Genomic DNA, 16,037 nt, shown 5'->3' with positions numbered 1-16,037 from the left:
AAGGGGCGCTTGGGTGGCTCAGTCGGTTGAGCGTCCGACTTCAGCTCAGGTCACGATCTTGCGGTTCGTGAGTTCGAGCCCCGCGTCAGGCTCTGGGCTGATGGCCCAGAGCCTGAAGCCTGCTTCCGATTCTGTATCTCCCTCTCTCTCTGCCCCTCCCCCGTTCATGCTCTGTCTCTCTCTGTCTCAAAAATAAATAAATGCTAAAAAAAATTTTTTTTAAAAACTGAAAATTAAAGCAAAAGAAAAACAACTTAAAAACACCTAGACAGAAATGAGTCATTACTTATAAAGAAAAACCAATATTAAGAATAGTGGTTTTATCATCTGAAATAGTGGAGACTAGAAAGAAATAAATAGCATTTTAAAGTGATGAAAGAAAAGAACTGTGAAATGTAAATTCTATATAAAGTGAAACTGTCATTCAGGAATAAAAGATAAATAAAGACATAATCAGAAAAATAAAAATGAGAAGACTTTGACACTAACATACCTACTCTTAAAGACTGGCTAAAGGAATATATTGAAACATAAAGGAAATTACTTTAAAAAAAGGAATTCTATAATATTGGGAAAGAAAAAACAACAAAGAAAGGACATAAATTTGAGTGTAGACAATAAAGACTTAAAAAAGGGAATTCTATAATATTGGGAAAGAAAAAACAACGAAGAAAGAACATAAATTTGAGTATAGACAATAGATTATTCTTTGCCTCATGAGTTTTTAAAATAATTGATGATTTGAACAAAAATTACAAAACCATCTGACACTTAACACAATGGTAATGAATAACAGTGAAGCTTTATACACATTACTCATAGTGGTAAAATGTTAATATTTGATAATATCAGAAGTCTGATATGATTTAGAGTAATACACAGTGTTGGGGTGCTTGGGTGGTTGTGTTGGTTTAACCTGTGACTTCAGCTCAAGTCAAGATCTCAAGACTTATGAATTTGGGCCCTGTGTCAGGCTATGTGCTGATAGCTCACAGCCTGGAGTGTGCTTCAGATTTGGTGTCTCCCTCTCTCTTTGTTCCTTCCCTGCTCGCACTCTGTTTCTGTCTCAAAAGTAAATAAACATTATTTTTTTTAAACAAGGTATTCTTACGTTCAAATACATCAATAATTACCTTGAATGCAAATAGTCTAAATAGACAATCAAAAGACAGACTGGCAGAATTGAGGCATCTGCTGTTGCCTGAGTTGTTAATTTTAGCCATCCTGACAGGTTGTGAGGTGGTATCTCATTGGGGTTTTTATTTGTATTTCACTGATGATGAGTGATGTGGAACATCGCTTCAAAACCATCCAGATGTCTTCTTTGGAAAAGTGTCTGTTCATGTCTTTTGCCCATTTCTTCACTGCATTATTTGTTTCTTGGGTGTTGAGTTTGATAAGTTCTTTATAGATTTTGAATACTGATCCTTATCTGATATTGCATTTGCAAATATCTTTTCCTATTCCATTGGGTGCCTTTTAGTTTTGTCGACTGATTCCTTCATTGTGCAGAAGTTTTTTATGTTAATGAGCTCCCAATAATTTTTGGTTTTGTTTCCATAGCCTCAGGAGACATGTCTAATAAAAAGTTGCTGCAGCCAAGGTCAAATAAGTTGTTTCCTGTTTTCTCCTCTAGAATTTTGATGACTTCCTGTCTTACATTTAGATCTTTCATCCATTTGAGTTTATTTTTATGTATGGTGTAGGAAAGTGGTCCAGGTTCATTTTTCTGCATGTTGCTGTCCAGTTTTCCCAACACCCTTTGCTGAAGAGACTTTTTTCCTTTTATATATTCTTTCTTGCATTGTCAGAGATTATTTGGCCATACATATGTGGATCCATTTCTGGGTTCTTTCTTCTGTTCCATTGATCTATGTGTCTGTTTTTATGCCAGTTCCACACTACCTTGATGATTACAGCTTTGTAATACAGCCTGAAGTCCCGAATTGTGATGCCTCCAGCTTTGGTTTTCTTTTTCAGGATTGCTTTGGCTATTTAGGCTTTTTTCTGGTTCCATACAAATTTTAGAATTGTTTGTTTTAGCTCTGTAAAAAATGCTGGTGTTATTTTGATAGGGATTGCATCGAATGTGTAGATTGCTTTGGGTAGTATAGACATTTTAACAATATTTTTCTTCTTATCGATGAGCATAGAATGTTTTTCCATTTCTTTGTGACTCACAAATGTATAAAGAAATACACAAACACACACACACACACACACACACACACACACTGGAATATTACTTGGTGATCAAAAAGAATGAAATCTTGCCATTTGAAACAATGCAGATGGAAATAGAATATATTATGCTAAGTGAAGCAAGTTGGTCAGACAAAGATACATGTCATGATTTCACTCATATGTGGAATTTAAGAAACAAAACAGATGAACATAGGGAAAAGGAAGGAAAAATAAGATAAAAACAGAGAGTGAGGAAAACCATAAGAGATTCTTAAACACAGAGAGCAAACTGAGGGTTGCTAGAGGGGTTTTGGGTGGGGGGATGGACTAAATGGTAGATGGGCATTAATCAGGGCATTTGTTGGGATGAACACTGGGTGTTACATGTAAGTGATGAATCACTAAATTCTACTCCTCAAACCATTATTACACTATATGTTAACTAACTTGGATTTAAATTAAAATAAGGATGAAATAGGTATTCTCAATAGTTTTATAACCATTAAAGAAATATGAGTTATAATTTAAAATCTCCAAGAAAGAGGTCTCCTGACCTATATAGTTTCACTGTATAATTATTACCAAACATTGAAAAAGAACTAGCAACAATTTTTCATATTTTCTTCCAGAAAATAACAGACCACTTCCAATTTATTTTATGAAACAAGTATTACCATGATACCAAAATCAGACACAGAATATATAAAAATACCAACATCCGGGGCGCCTGGGTGGCGCAGTCGGTTAAGCGTCCGACTTCAGCCAGGTCACGATCTCGCGGTCCGTGAGTTCGAGCCCCGCGTCAGGCTCTGGGCTGATGGCTCGGAGCCTGGAGCCTGCTTCCGATTCTGTGTCTCCCTCTCTCTCTGCCCCTCCCCTGTTCATGCTCTGTCTCTCTCTGTCCCAAAAATAAATAAACATTGAAAAAAAATTAAAAAAAAATAAATAAAAATAAAATAAAAATACCAACATCTTTCATGAACATCTATCAAAAAGTGCACAACAAATATTAGCAGCTAACATCCAACAATGTAAACAAATGAGATGCCTTCTTGGTACTCAAGTTTTGTTCAACTTTAAAAAGTAAATCAACAGTTAAAACCTTGAAGTGCAATTAATGAATTGTAGTTTTATTTTTGAGTAACCTCCATGTTGTTTTACAAAGAATACAAAATTACTGGTTCAAAAAGATACATGAACCTCAATGTTTAAAGCAGCATTATCTACAATAGTCAAATTATGAAAAATCCCAAGTGTCCATTAACTGATAAATGAATAAAGAATATGTGATATATATATGTATATATATATAATATAATATAATATAATATATATATATATACATATATTATGTATACATAATGTATACATATACATACATACACATATATATATAAAGAACTATTACTTAGTTATGAAACAGAATGAAATCTTGCCATTTGCAATGACATAGACAGCTATAGAGTATTATGCTAAGCAAAATAAGGCAGTCGGAGAAAGACAAATACCATGTGATTTTACTCATATGTGGAATTTAAGAAACAAAACAAATGAGCAAAGGGAAAAAAAACAAAGAAAAAAGACAGAAAAAGAGGTGATATATTGTTATAGTTTTAATATGTATTTCCCTGATGATGAGTGATTTAGAACATTTTTTCATGTGTCTGTTAGCCATCTATTTGTCTTCTTTGGAAAAATGTCTATTTATGTCTTATGCCCATTGTTTTAACTAGCAGTAACCTCTTTGACATTGGCTGTAGCAACTTCTTACTAGATATGTCTCCTGAGGCAAGGGAAACAAAAATAAAAATAATCTATTTGGATTTCATAAAAAAGAAGCTGCACAGCAAAGTATACAATTAAGAAATTTAAAAGCAGAGGTGCCTGGGTGACTCAATTGGTTGAGTGTCCGACTTTGGCTCAGGTCATGATCTCATGGTTCGTGGGTTTGAACTCTATGTCAGGCTCTGTGCTGACAGCTCAGAGACTGCAACCTACTTCGGGTTCTGTCTTCTGCTCTCTCTGCCCCTCCCCCACTTGTGCTCTGTCTCTCTGTCTCTAAAATAAATAAACATAAAAAAAATTTAAAAAAAGAAAATTAAAGGCAGCCTATGCAATGGGAGGAAATATTTGCTAATGACACATCTGATAAAGAGTAAATATCTAAAATATGTAAAGAATGTATGAAACACTACCCCCCAAAAAAATAATTTTTTTTACAAAAAATAAAATTGGTAAGCATTTAGCTAGAGTCATCAGGAAATAAGAGAGAAAATTCAAATAAATAAAATCAGAAATGAAGGCGAAATAGCAACAAATACTACAGAAATACAGAGAATTGTTAGACAATACAATGGAAATTGTTTTGCCATAAAATTGGACTACTAGACAATATGGATAAAGTTCTAGAAGCACAATCTACCAAAAACTGAATCAGGAAGAAATAGAAATTTTAAACTGACTGATTACTAGTAATGCAATTGAAATTGTAATAAAAAAACTCCCAATAAACCAACGTCCAGGACCAGATGGCTTCACAGGTTATTCTACCAAACATTTAAAAAGAGTTAGTACCTATGCTTCTCAAACTGTTTCAAAAATAGAATAGAAGGATAAACTTCCACATTCAATCTGAGGTCAGAATTATCACAGTATCAAAACCAGATAAAGACACTACAAAAGAAGTGCAGGGAATCATCCCTGATAATCATATATGAAAAAACCTTAACAAAATATTAGCAAATCAAATTAAACAATACAATAAATGGGTCATTCACCACTATTAAGTGGGACTTAGTCCACTGATGAAAGAGTGGTTTAATATTCACAATTTAATCGATGTGATACACCACATTAGCAAGAGGAAGGATAAAAACCATATGATCATTCCAACAGATGCAGAAAAAGGATTTGAAAAATTACAATGCCATTTCATGATAAAAACTCTCAACAAACTAGGTTTCAGGGACCATACCTCAACATAATAAATGCCATATATGAAAAATACACAGCTAACATCGTACTCAATGGTGAAAGCAGAGCTTTATCCCTAAGATTAGTAACAAGACAAGGATGTCCACTCTCACCAATTTTATTCAAAATTTGAAGTCCTAGTCACAGCAGAAAAGAAAAAGGAATAAAAGGCATCCAAATTAGTCATAAAAAAAGCAAAACTTTCACTACTTGCAGATGACATCATACTCTATGGAAAACCGTAAAGATTCAACAAAAAACTACTGCAACTGATAAATGAGTTCAGTAAGGTTGCAGGATACAAGATCAATATACAGAAATCCATCGCATTTCTATACACCAATAATTAAATAGCGTAAAGAGAAATTAAGAAAGCAATTACATTAACAATTGCACCAAAAATAATAAAATACCCAGGATAAACTTAACTGAAGAGGTGAATGACCTGTACTCTGAAAACTATAAAACTTTGATGAAAGAAATTGAAGATGACACAAACAAATGGAAGCATATACCATGATTTTGGTTTCTAACAGTTAACATTGTTAAAATGTCCATACTACCCCAAACAATCTACAGATTCAATGCAATTCCTTTCTAAATATCAATAGCATATTTCACAGAACTAAAGAAAATAATCTTAAAATTTGTATGGAATGAAAAAAGGACTTGAATAACCAAAGCAATATTGAGAATAAAGAACAAAGCCAGAGGTCTCAAAATCTAGATTTCAATTAAATTACAAATCTATAGTAATCAAAACAGTATAGTACTGGCACAAAAATAGGTACAAAGATCAGTAGAACAGGATAGAAAGCCTAGAAATGTGCCCACAATTATATGATCAATTAGTCTACAACAAAGGAGGCAGGAATGTACAATGGGGGAGAAAACAGTCTTTTCAGTAAATGGTATTGGAAAAACTGAACAGCTACATCCAGCAAAAAAGAAAAAGAAAAAAAAATTAAACTGGACCACTTTTTTACACCATACCAAAAAATATATTCAAAATGGATTAAAGAACTATATGTAAGACCTGAGACAATGAAACCTCTACAAGAAAATGTAGACAGTATTATCGTTCACATGTTTTCTAAGGCAAGTGAGATGAAAGCAAAAAGAAATTACTGAGACTATACCAAAATAAAAAGACTGGGCACAGCAAAACAAAAAGGCAACCTAATGAATGGGAGAAGATATTTGCAAACGATATATTTGGTAAGGGGATAATATCCAAAATATCTAAAAAACTTATACAACTCAACACACACACACACACACACACACACACACACACACGCACACATTATTAAATAATGAGATGACCCCAAATAGACCTGAGTGTGGAGTCTGCTTGAGATTCTCTTTCTCTCCTCCCCCTGTCTCCTGTCCATGCTTTTTCTCTATTAAATAAATAAATAAATAAATAATAAACAAATGGCTAGAATAAAAAACACAAGAAAAAACACATGTTGGCAAGGATATGGAGAAAAATAAACTCTCATGCACTTAGAATGTAAATTGGTGCAAACACTAGAAAACTGTATGGAGGATCCTCAAAATTTAGAAGTAGAAATACCTTATGATCCCGTAATTCCACTATTGGGCATGTAATCAAAGAAACCTAAAACAGTAATTTGAAAATGTATATGCATCCCACAGTTTACTGCAGAATTATTTACAATAGGCAAGGTATGGAAGCTACCCAAGTGTCCATCAATAGATTAATTGATAAAGGATAGTGGTATGTATGTATGTATGTATGCATGTATGTATAGGAAATTACCATATGATTTCACTTTTATGTGGATCTAAAGCAAAGAAATAAACAAAAAGCAGAAACAGACCCATATATAGAGAGAACAAACTAATAGTTACTGGTGAAAGAGAGGTGGTGAATTAGTAAAGGTTAGTGGGAGATACAGGTAGCTACAATTTTGGTGAGCATAGTGTAACATATTGACTGCTGAAATCACTATGTTGTGCACCTGCAACTAATGCTACATTGTGTGTTAATTATACTTCAGTTTTTAAAAAGTAGAAGTAAAACAATATTTATAAATCATTTTAACATCAGGTGAAATATCTTTACACTGAAAACTATAAAACATTGATGAAAGAAATTGAAGAAGACGCAAATGGAAAGATACCCAGTATTCATGGATTGGAAGAATTAATATTGCAAAAATGTCTGTACTACTCAAGGCAATCTACAGATTCAATACAATACCTATCATAATTCTAATGGCATTTTTCACATAAATAGAAAAAACAATCTTAAAATTCTTATGTAACCACAAAGACCACAAGTAGCCAAAGCAATCTTCAGCAAAAATAACAAAGTTTGAGATATCACACTATCTGATTTCAAAATAGACTACATAGTTATAATAATTAAAGCAGCATGGCTCTGGAGTTAAAACACACTTATAGAATTATGGAACAGAATACAGATTACAGAAATAAATACACACATTTATGGTCAATTGATCTTTGTGAAAATTGCCAAGAACAAACAATGGGAAAAGGATGGTCTCTTCTATAAATGGTGCTGGGGACACTGTTTTTCCACGTGCAAGAAAATGAAAATGGACAATAATTTCACTCCATATACAACAATTAACTCAAAATGGATAATGTACTTAAATGTAAGACCTGAAACTATAAAACTACTGGAAGAAAAATTGAAGAAAAACACTCCTTTCTTAGTTTATTTATTTATTTATTTATTTATTTATTTATTTATTGAGAAGTGGGAGGAGGGGCAGAGAAAGAGGGTGAGAGAGATTCCCAAGCAGGCTCTGCACTGTCAGCACAGAGCCTGACATGAGGCTCGATCTCATGAACCGTGAGATCATGATCTGAGCTGAAACCAAGAGTTGAATGCTTAACTGAATGAGACACCCAGGTACCCCAAAGGAAACCACTTCTTGATATTGCTTTGGCAATGATTCTTTTTATATGACCTCAAAATTGTAGGCAATATAAGCACATATAGACAAATAGGATTGCATGAAACTAAAAAGCAAAGGAATCAATAAACAGAAAAGAAAACTTATGGAATGGGAGGAAATAATGCACAACATACATTTAATAAGAGGTCAATATCCAAAATATATAAGGAACTCAAACAAAGCATTGTGAAGTGCACAACATGATTAAGAAATGAGCAGAATCTGAATAGGCACTTCTCACAACAAAACATACAAGTAGTGAACAGGTATATCAAAAAGTCCTCAATGTCACTAATCATCATGGAAATACAAATCAAAATCACAATGAGATATCACTTCATACCAGTCAGAATTGCTGACATCAAAAAGACAAGATATAACAAGTGTTGGCAAGAATGTGGAGAAAAGGAAACTCTTGTCCACTCTTGGTGGTAATGTAAACTGATATATCCATTATAAAAAAACATTATGAAGGTTCCTCAAAAATTAAAAAAAATAGAACTACCATATAATCCCTCAATCCCACTTCAATCCCACTTATAAGACTATTTCCAAAAGAATTTAAATCAGGAAATAGGAGAAATGCACTCCTGTGTTCACTGCAGTATTATACACAATATAAAAGATTAGGTAACTGCCCAAAATTTCATCAATGGATGAATGGATAAAGATGTGGTATATATAAACAATGGAATATTATTCAATCATGAGAAAGAAGGAAATCTTGTTACTTGTGATTACATAGATAAACCTGGAGAATATTTATGCTAAATAAAACAAACCAGACAGAAGAAGACAAATACTGTATGATCTCACACATACAAGCAGAGAGTACAGTGGTAGTTACAAGAGGCTGAGGATATGGAGATGAGAGAAATGAGGAGATGTTGGTCAAAGGGTATGAAGTTGCAATTAAGTAGGTGAATACGCCTAGGGACCCCATGTACAGGCATGATGACAATAGTTAATAATATTGTATTGAATACCAGAAATATGCTGAAAGTAGATTTCAGGTGCACTCATCAGACACCAAAAAGTTAACTTTGGAGATGATTATGTTAATCAGCTTGACTATAGTAACCACTCGCTGTGAATATCAAAGCATCATGTTGTATGCCTTAAATATATGTAATTTTTATTTATAAATATATAATTTTTTTTAAATCCTCTAAAAAGACACTCAAATTTATAAATGAAAGGACATTATATTTGTCATTAGTTTTAAAATATTTAAAAAAATAGGGAAATATATGAAACGAGGTTAATAAAATATTGATAATTGTCAGTGCAATTGGCACTGGAACTCTGGATCCCATGGGTTTATGTGTATATGCATTGTGGCAAAGATTATACTAATTTTTCTATATTGGGTGGTTGTTTTTGAAAATATACATAGTGGAGTTTTTTTAAATTGAATTATGTTTTTTTTAAGTTTTATTTAAATTCCAGTTAGATAACATAGTGTTATGTTAGTTTCAGGTGTACAATTTAGTTATTCAGCACTTACATACAATATCCGGCGTTCATCACAACAACAGAAGTGGAAATTTTTAAGAAATGAGGAGGAAAAAAATAATTTAGCAGGTTTTTAAAAGGTGAACATCTGCATAACATAGCAACAAAGTCATTAACTCCTACACACTTAACCAAGAGAAATGCCCATACAATCACTTGTACATGGATATTCATAGCAGCTTTATTTGTAGCAGCCATAAACATGAAACATGTCTATACAAAGGTAAATGGATTTTTAAAAATGTGGTAAAGTCCTTTACTGTTATTGTGTTATTATCAATTAGTTCCTTTATGTTTGTTAATAAATATTTTATATATTTGGTTTCCTCCATAACAAGTACATAAATATTTGCAATTGTTACATCTTCTTGTTAGATTGCCCCTTTTATGATTGTATAATAACCTTATTAGTCTCTTTTCACAGTCTTTATTTTACAGTCTAGTTTGTCCAATGTAAGTATTGCTACTCTGGCTTTCTTTTGATATCTATTTGTGTGATAAATGTTTCTCTGCCCCGTCTTTCAATCTGTAGGTGTCTTTAGGTCTAAAATTAGTTTCTTGTAGGCAGCATATAGATGGGTCTTCCTTTTTCAAAATTATTTTATCCATTCTGACAGCATATACCTTTTGATTAGAATGTTAAATCCATTTACAAAGTAATTATCAGATGTATATTTATTGTCACTTTATTTCTTGTTTGTCATTATTTCTGGAGAAATTTCCACTAATGTTTTGTCACTTTTGCTCTCTCCTTTGCATTCAAAGAGTCCCCTTTAATATTTCTTGCAGGGCTGATTTAGTAGTTACAAACTGCTTTAATTTTTGTTTGGGAAAGATCTTTCTTTCTATTCCTTCTATTCCTTCTATTCAGAATGATAGTCTTGGGTGCCTGGGTGGTGTATGTTAAGCATATGACTTCACCTCAGGTCATGATCTCACAGTTTGTGAGTTCAAGCCCCTCATCAGGCTCTGTGCTAACAGCTCAGACCCTAGACCCTGCTTCAGATTCTGTGTCTCCCTTTCTCTCTGCCCATCCCCCACTCACACTCTGTCTGTCTCTTTATCAAAAATAAAAAAAACATTTACAAAAAAATAAACATTACTCTTGGCTGCACACGTTTTTCTGTTCAGCCTGTTGAATATATTATGCCACTCTCTCCTGGCTTGCCAAGTTTCTGTTGAGAAATCTCCAGCTAGCCCTATAGGTTGTCCCCTATAAGTTAAGAATTTCTTTTGTCTTTTTAGTTTCATGGCTTTTTTTTTTCTTTATCACTATAGTTTTGCAAATTTAATTACAACATTCCTGGTGTTGGCCTTCTTTTGTTGATTTTGATGAGAGTTCTCTGCTTCCTGACCCAGATGTCCATTTCTTTTTTCTATAATATTTTTATTTATTTTTGAGACAAAGAGAGACAGAGCATGAACAGGGGAGGGGCGGAGAGGGAGACACAGAATCTGAAGCAGGCTCCAGGCTCTGAACTGTCAGCACAGATCCTGACACGGGGCTCAAACTCATGGACAGTGAGATCATGACCTGAGCTGAAGTCAGACACTTAAACAACTGAGTCATCCAGGCGCCCCCAGATGTCTATTTATTTCCCCATATTAAGGAACATTCAACTTACATCAGTGAACAGATCATCTAAACAGAAAATGAACAAGGAAACAATGGCTTTCAATGGCACACCAGACATGATGGCCTTGACAAATATATTCAGAATATTCCATCCTAAAACATAGAATACACATTATTTTCAAGTGTACATGGAGCATTCTCCAGAATAGATCACACATTATAGCACAAAAGAGACCTCAAAAAATACAAACAGATTGAAATCACACCATGCATCTTTTCTGACCAGAACACTATGAACTATAAGTCAACCACAAAAAAATTAGAAATATCACAAATATGTGGAAGTTAAACATATGCTACTAAACAATGAGAGGATCAAACATGAAATTAAAGAAGTCAAAACTTATATGGAGACATGTATCCCTTTGAATTAGTAATTTTGTACTTTTCAGGTAAATACCTAGTAGTTCAATTGTTGCATCATAGAGATGTTCAATTTTTCAGTTTTCTGAGGAGCCTCCATACTGTTTTACAGAGGGCCTGGAAAAAAATTCCCACCATCATAACAAGAAGGTACCCCATGTTCTACATCCTCGCCAACATCTGTTTTTTCTTGTGTTGTTGATTTTAGCCATTCTGAAAGGTGTTTGATACCTCATTATAGTTTTGATATGCATTTATCTGATGATCAGTGATATTGAGCATCTTTTCATGTGTTTGTTGGCAGTCTGTATAGCTTCTTTGTAAAAATGTCTATTCATGTATTTTCCCCGGTTTTAATTGGATTATTCATTTTGTGGGTATTGAGTTTTATAAGTTCTTTGTATATTTTTTGATGTTGAGGAATATTCCTTCTATCCCTACTTTCTTGAGGCTTTTTTTTAATCAATAAAGGATGCTGTATTTTGTCAAATGCTTTTTCTGCATCTATTGAATATGGTTATTATTCTTTCTTTTATAAATGTGGTATATCACATTTATTGACTTGAGAATATTGAACCAGCTCTGCAGTCCAGGAATAAATCCCACTTGTTCATGACAAATAATTATTTTAATGTACTGTTGAGTTCAATTTGCTAGTATCTTGTTGAGAATTTTTGCATCCAAATTTATCAGGGATACTGGCCTGAAATTATCCTCTTTAATAGGTTATTTGTCTAGTTTTGGAAGTAGAGTAATGATGGCTTCATAGAATGAGTTTGGAAGTTTTCTTTACATTTCTATTTTTTGGAACAATTTGAGAAGGATAGGTATTATCTCTTCTTTAAATGTCTGGTAGAATTCCCTGGAAAGCCATCTGGCCCAGGACTCTTATTTGTTGGAAAATTTTTGATAACTGATTCAATTTCCTTGATGATTATGGGCATGTTCAAATTTTCTATTTCTTCCTATCTGAGATTTGATAGTGTGTAAGTTTCTAGGAATTTTTCCATTTCTTTCAGATTTTCCAGTTTGTTAGCATATAATTTTTCATAGTAGTCTGTTTTTTTTTTTTGTTTTTTGTTTTTTGTTTTTTGTTTTTTGTATTTCTGTGGTGTTGGTTGTGATCTCTCCTCTTTCATTCATGAATTTATCTATTTGGGTCCTCTTTTTTTTTCATTTTGATAAATCTGGCCAGGGGTTTATCAACTTTGTTTATTCTTTTAAAAAATCCAATTTTTACTTTCTTTAATCTTTTCTACTGTTTCGTTATTTTATTGTTGTTTCTATATTGTATATTTCCGCTCTATTTTTTATTATTTCCATTCTTCTGCTGACTTTGGGCTTTATTTGCTGCTCTTTTCTAGCCCCTTTAGGTATAAGGTTAGGTTGTATATTTGGGACGTTTCCTGCTTCTTGAGATAGGCCTGAATTGCAATGTACATTCCTCTTAGAACCACCTTTGCTGTACCCCAAAGTGTTGGTACACTTGTTTTCATTTTCATTTGCTTCCATGTACCTTTTTATTTCTTCTTTAATTGCCTGATTGACCCATTCATTCTTTACTGGGATGTTCTTTAACCTCCATGTATTTGAGTGCTTTTCAAAATTTTTCTTGTTGTTGATTTCAAGTTCCATAGTGTTGTGATCTGAAAATATGCATGTAATGATCTCAATCTTTTTGTACTTGTTGAGGGCTGATTTGTGACCCAATATGGGATCTATTCTGGATAATATTAAATGTGCATTTGAGAAAAAATGTGTCTTATGCTGCTTTAAGAAGCAATGTTCTAAATATATCTGGGAAGTCCATCTGGTCCAGTGTGTCATTCAAACCCATTGCTTCCTTGTTGATTTTCTGCTTAGGTTATGTGTCCATTATTGTAAGTGGGGTATTAAAGTTTCATACTATTATGCTACTATTATCAATGAGATTTTTTAATGTTTGTGATTAATTGGTATAGATATAGATAGATACAGATATAGATATAGATATAGATATAGATATAGATATAGATATATTTACAACTGTTAGATCTTCCTGATATATAGACCCCTTAATTATGATATAATTGCCTTTTGCATATCTTGTTGCAGTCTTTGTTTTAAAATCTAGTTTGTCTGATATAAGTATAGCTAACCCCAGCTTTCTTTTGACCTCCATTAACATGATAGATGGTTCTCTATCACTTCACTTTCAATCTGCAGGTATCCTTAGAACTAAAACTAGTCCTTTGTAGGCAGAATATAGATGAATCTTCGGTTTTTTAGCCACTCTGATACCCTGTGTCTTTTGACTGGAGCATTTAGTCCATTTACATTCAGAGTGATTATTGAAAGATTTGAATTTACTACCATTGTGTTATCCGTAGATTTGGTGTTTCTGGTTATGATCTCTGGTCCTTTTTGGTCTTTGCTGCTTCGTTTTTCATTTTTATTTTTTCTCCACTCAGAGCATCCCCCTTAAAATTTCTTGCAGGGCTGGTTTAGTGATCATGAAGTCCTTTAGTTTTTGTTTGTATTTATATATTTTGAATACCAAACTTTATCAAATTATGGAATCAGTCCAAGTGTCAATCAACTGATGAATGGATAAAGAAGATGTGAGATATATCTATACATATCTATATATATATATATAGATATATATATATATAGATATATATATATCTTCTTGCCTTCTGCAAAGAAGTGGATGGAGGTAGGGAGTATTATGCTAAGTAAAATAGGTCAGTCAGAGAAAGACAAATGCCATATGAATTCACTCATATGTCGAATTTAAGAAACAAATGAATAAAGGGAAACCAATAAACAGACATTTAACTATTGAGAACAACCTTATGGCTACCAGAAGGGTGATTGGTGGGGAGATTGGTTAAACAGGTGATGGAATGCTCTTGTGATGAACACCTGCTGTTGTATCACTGTATTGTACACCTGAAAATAATACTACACTGTATGTTAACTAACTTGAATTAAAAAGAAAAAAAACAAACAAAAAAAACTGGTTGCACTGTCCAGTGTGGGGGAAATGTGGTACATCCATACAATGGAACACTACTCAACAATTAAAAGAAGTGAACTTTAGATCCACACTACCACATAAAATTATCAGAATAATTTCATTGATTGAAAGATTCCAGACAAAAAATTAAAAATTATAATGATGCCATTGATTTAAAATTTAGAAAATGCCAACTAATTTATGAGGAAAGCACATTAATAGTTATGTGAGGATGCAGGTAGAGTAAGGAGTAGAGGTGAAGGAAGGATGAGAGAAATGCATTACAAAGGAAGAAATCTTTGGGAATGACAAATATTATATTACATTAAAGCTCTAAAAATGGGCCCCCCCTGGGGGGCTTAGTCGGTTAAGCATCCAACTTCAGCTCAGGTCATGATCTCACAGTCCATGAGTTCAAGTACTTCATCAAGTTGTGTGCTGACAGCCCAGAGCCTGGAGCCTGCTTCAGATTCTCTGTCTCCCTCTCTCTCTGCCACTCCCTCTACTTGTGCTCTATTAAACAAATAATAAATAAATAACATAAAATAAATAAAATGTAAAAATAATATTAACAAATAAATAAATCATATAAATAAATGTTAAAAATTTTTAAAAACCTCTAAAAACAAAGACAATTTTGTGTGGTAATTGGTTGCTTGGTTCTGAGTTATAGATTCCTTTTTAAATTAAATACAAGTGTAAGGGGGGAAAAGGAAGATGGCGGCGTAGGAGGAGGCTGGGCTCACCATGCCTCCTGCTGATCACTCAGATTCCACCTACACCTGCCTAAATAACCCAGAAAACCACCAGAGGATTAGCAGAACGGAGTCGCTGGAGCCAAGCGCAGACGAGAGGCCCACAGAAGAGGGTAGGAAGGGCGGCGAGGCGGTGCGCACTCCACGGACTGGCGGGAGGGAGCCGGGGCGGAGGGGCGGCTCGCCGGCCAAGCAGAGCCCCCAAGTCTGGCTTGCAAAAAGCGGAGGGGCCTGATGGACTGTGTTCCGACAGCAAGCACGACTTAGCGGCTGGGAGGTCATAAGTTAACAGCTCTGCTCGGAAAGCGGGAAGGCTGGAGGACAAAGGGAAGGAAAGCTGCTGAGCCCCCGGAGGACATAGCTCAGTTTGGTGGGGAACAAAGGCGCTCGCCAGCGCCATCTTCCCCGCCCATCCCCCAGCCAAAATCCCAAAGAGAACCAGTTCCTGCCAGGGAACTTGCTCGCTCCGCGCAAACACCCAACTCTGCGCTTCTGCGGAGCCAAACCTCCGGCAGCGGATCTGACTCCCTCCTGCTGCCACAGGGCCCCTCCTGAAGTGGATCACCTAAGGAGAAGCAAGCTAAGCCTGCCCCTCCTGCCCCTGTGCACCTTGCCTACCCACCCCAGCTAAGACGCCAGATCCCCAGCATCACAAG

The sequence above is a fragment of the Herpailurus yagouaroundi genome, unplaced genomic scaffold, assembly GCF_014898765.1.
Source record: "Herpailurus yagouaroundi ecotype Mexico unplaced genomic scaffold, PumYag 67158, whole genome shotgun sequence".
NCBI classification, from domain to species: domain Eukaryota; kingdom Metazoa; phylum Chordata; class Mammalia; order Carnivora; family Felidae; genus Herpailurus; species Herpailurus yagouaroundi.
Note: the sequence above shows the minus strand (reverse complement) of the source record.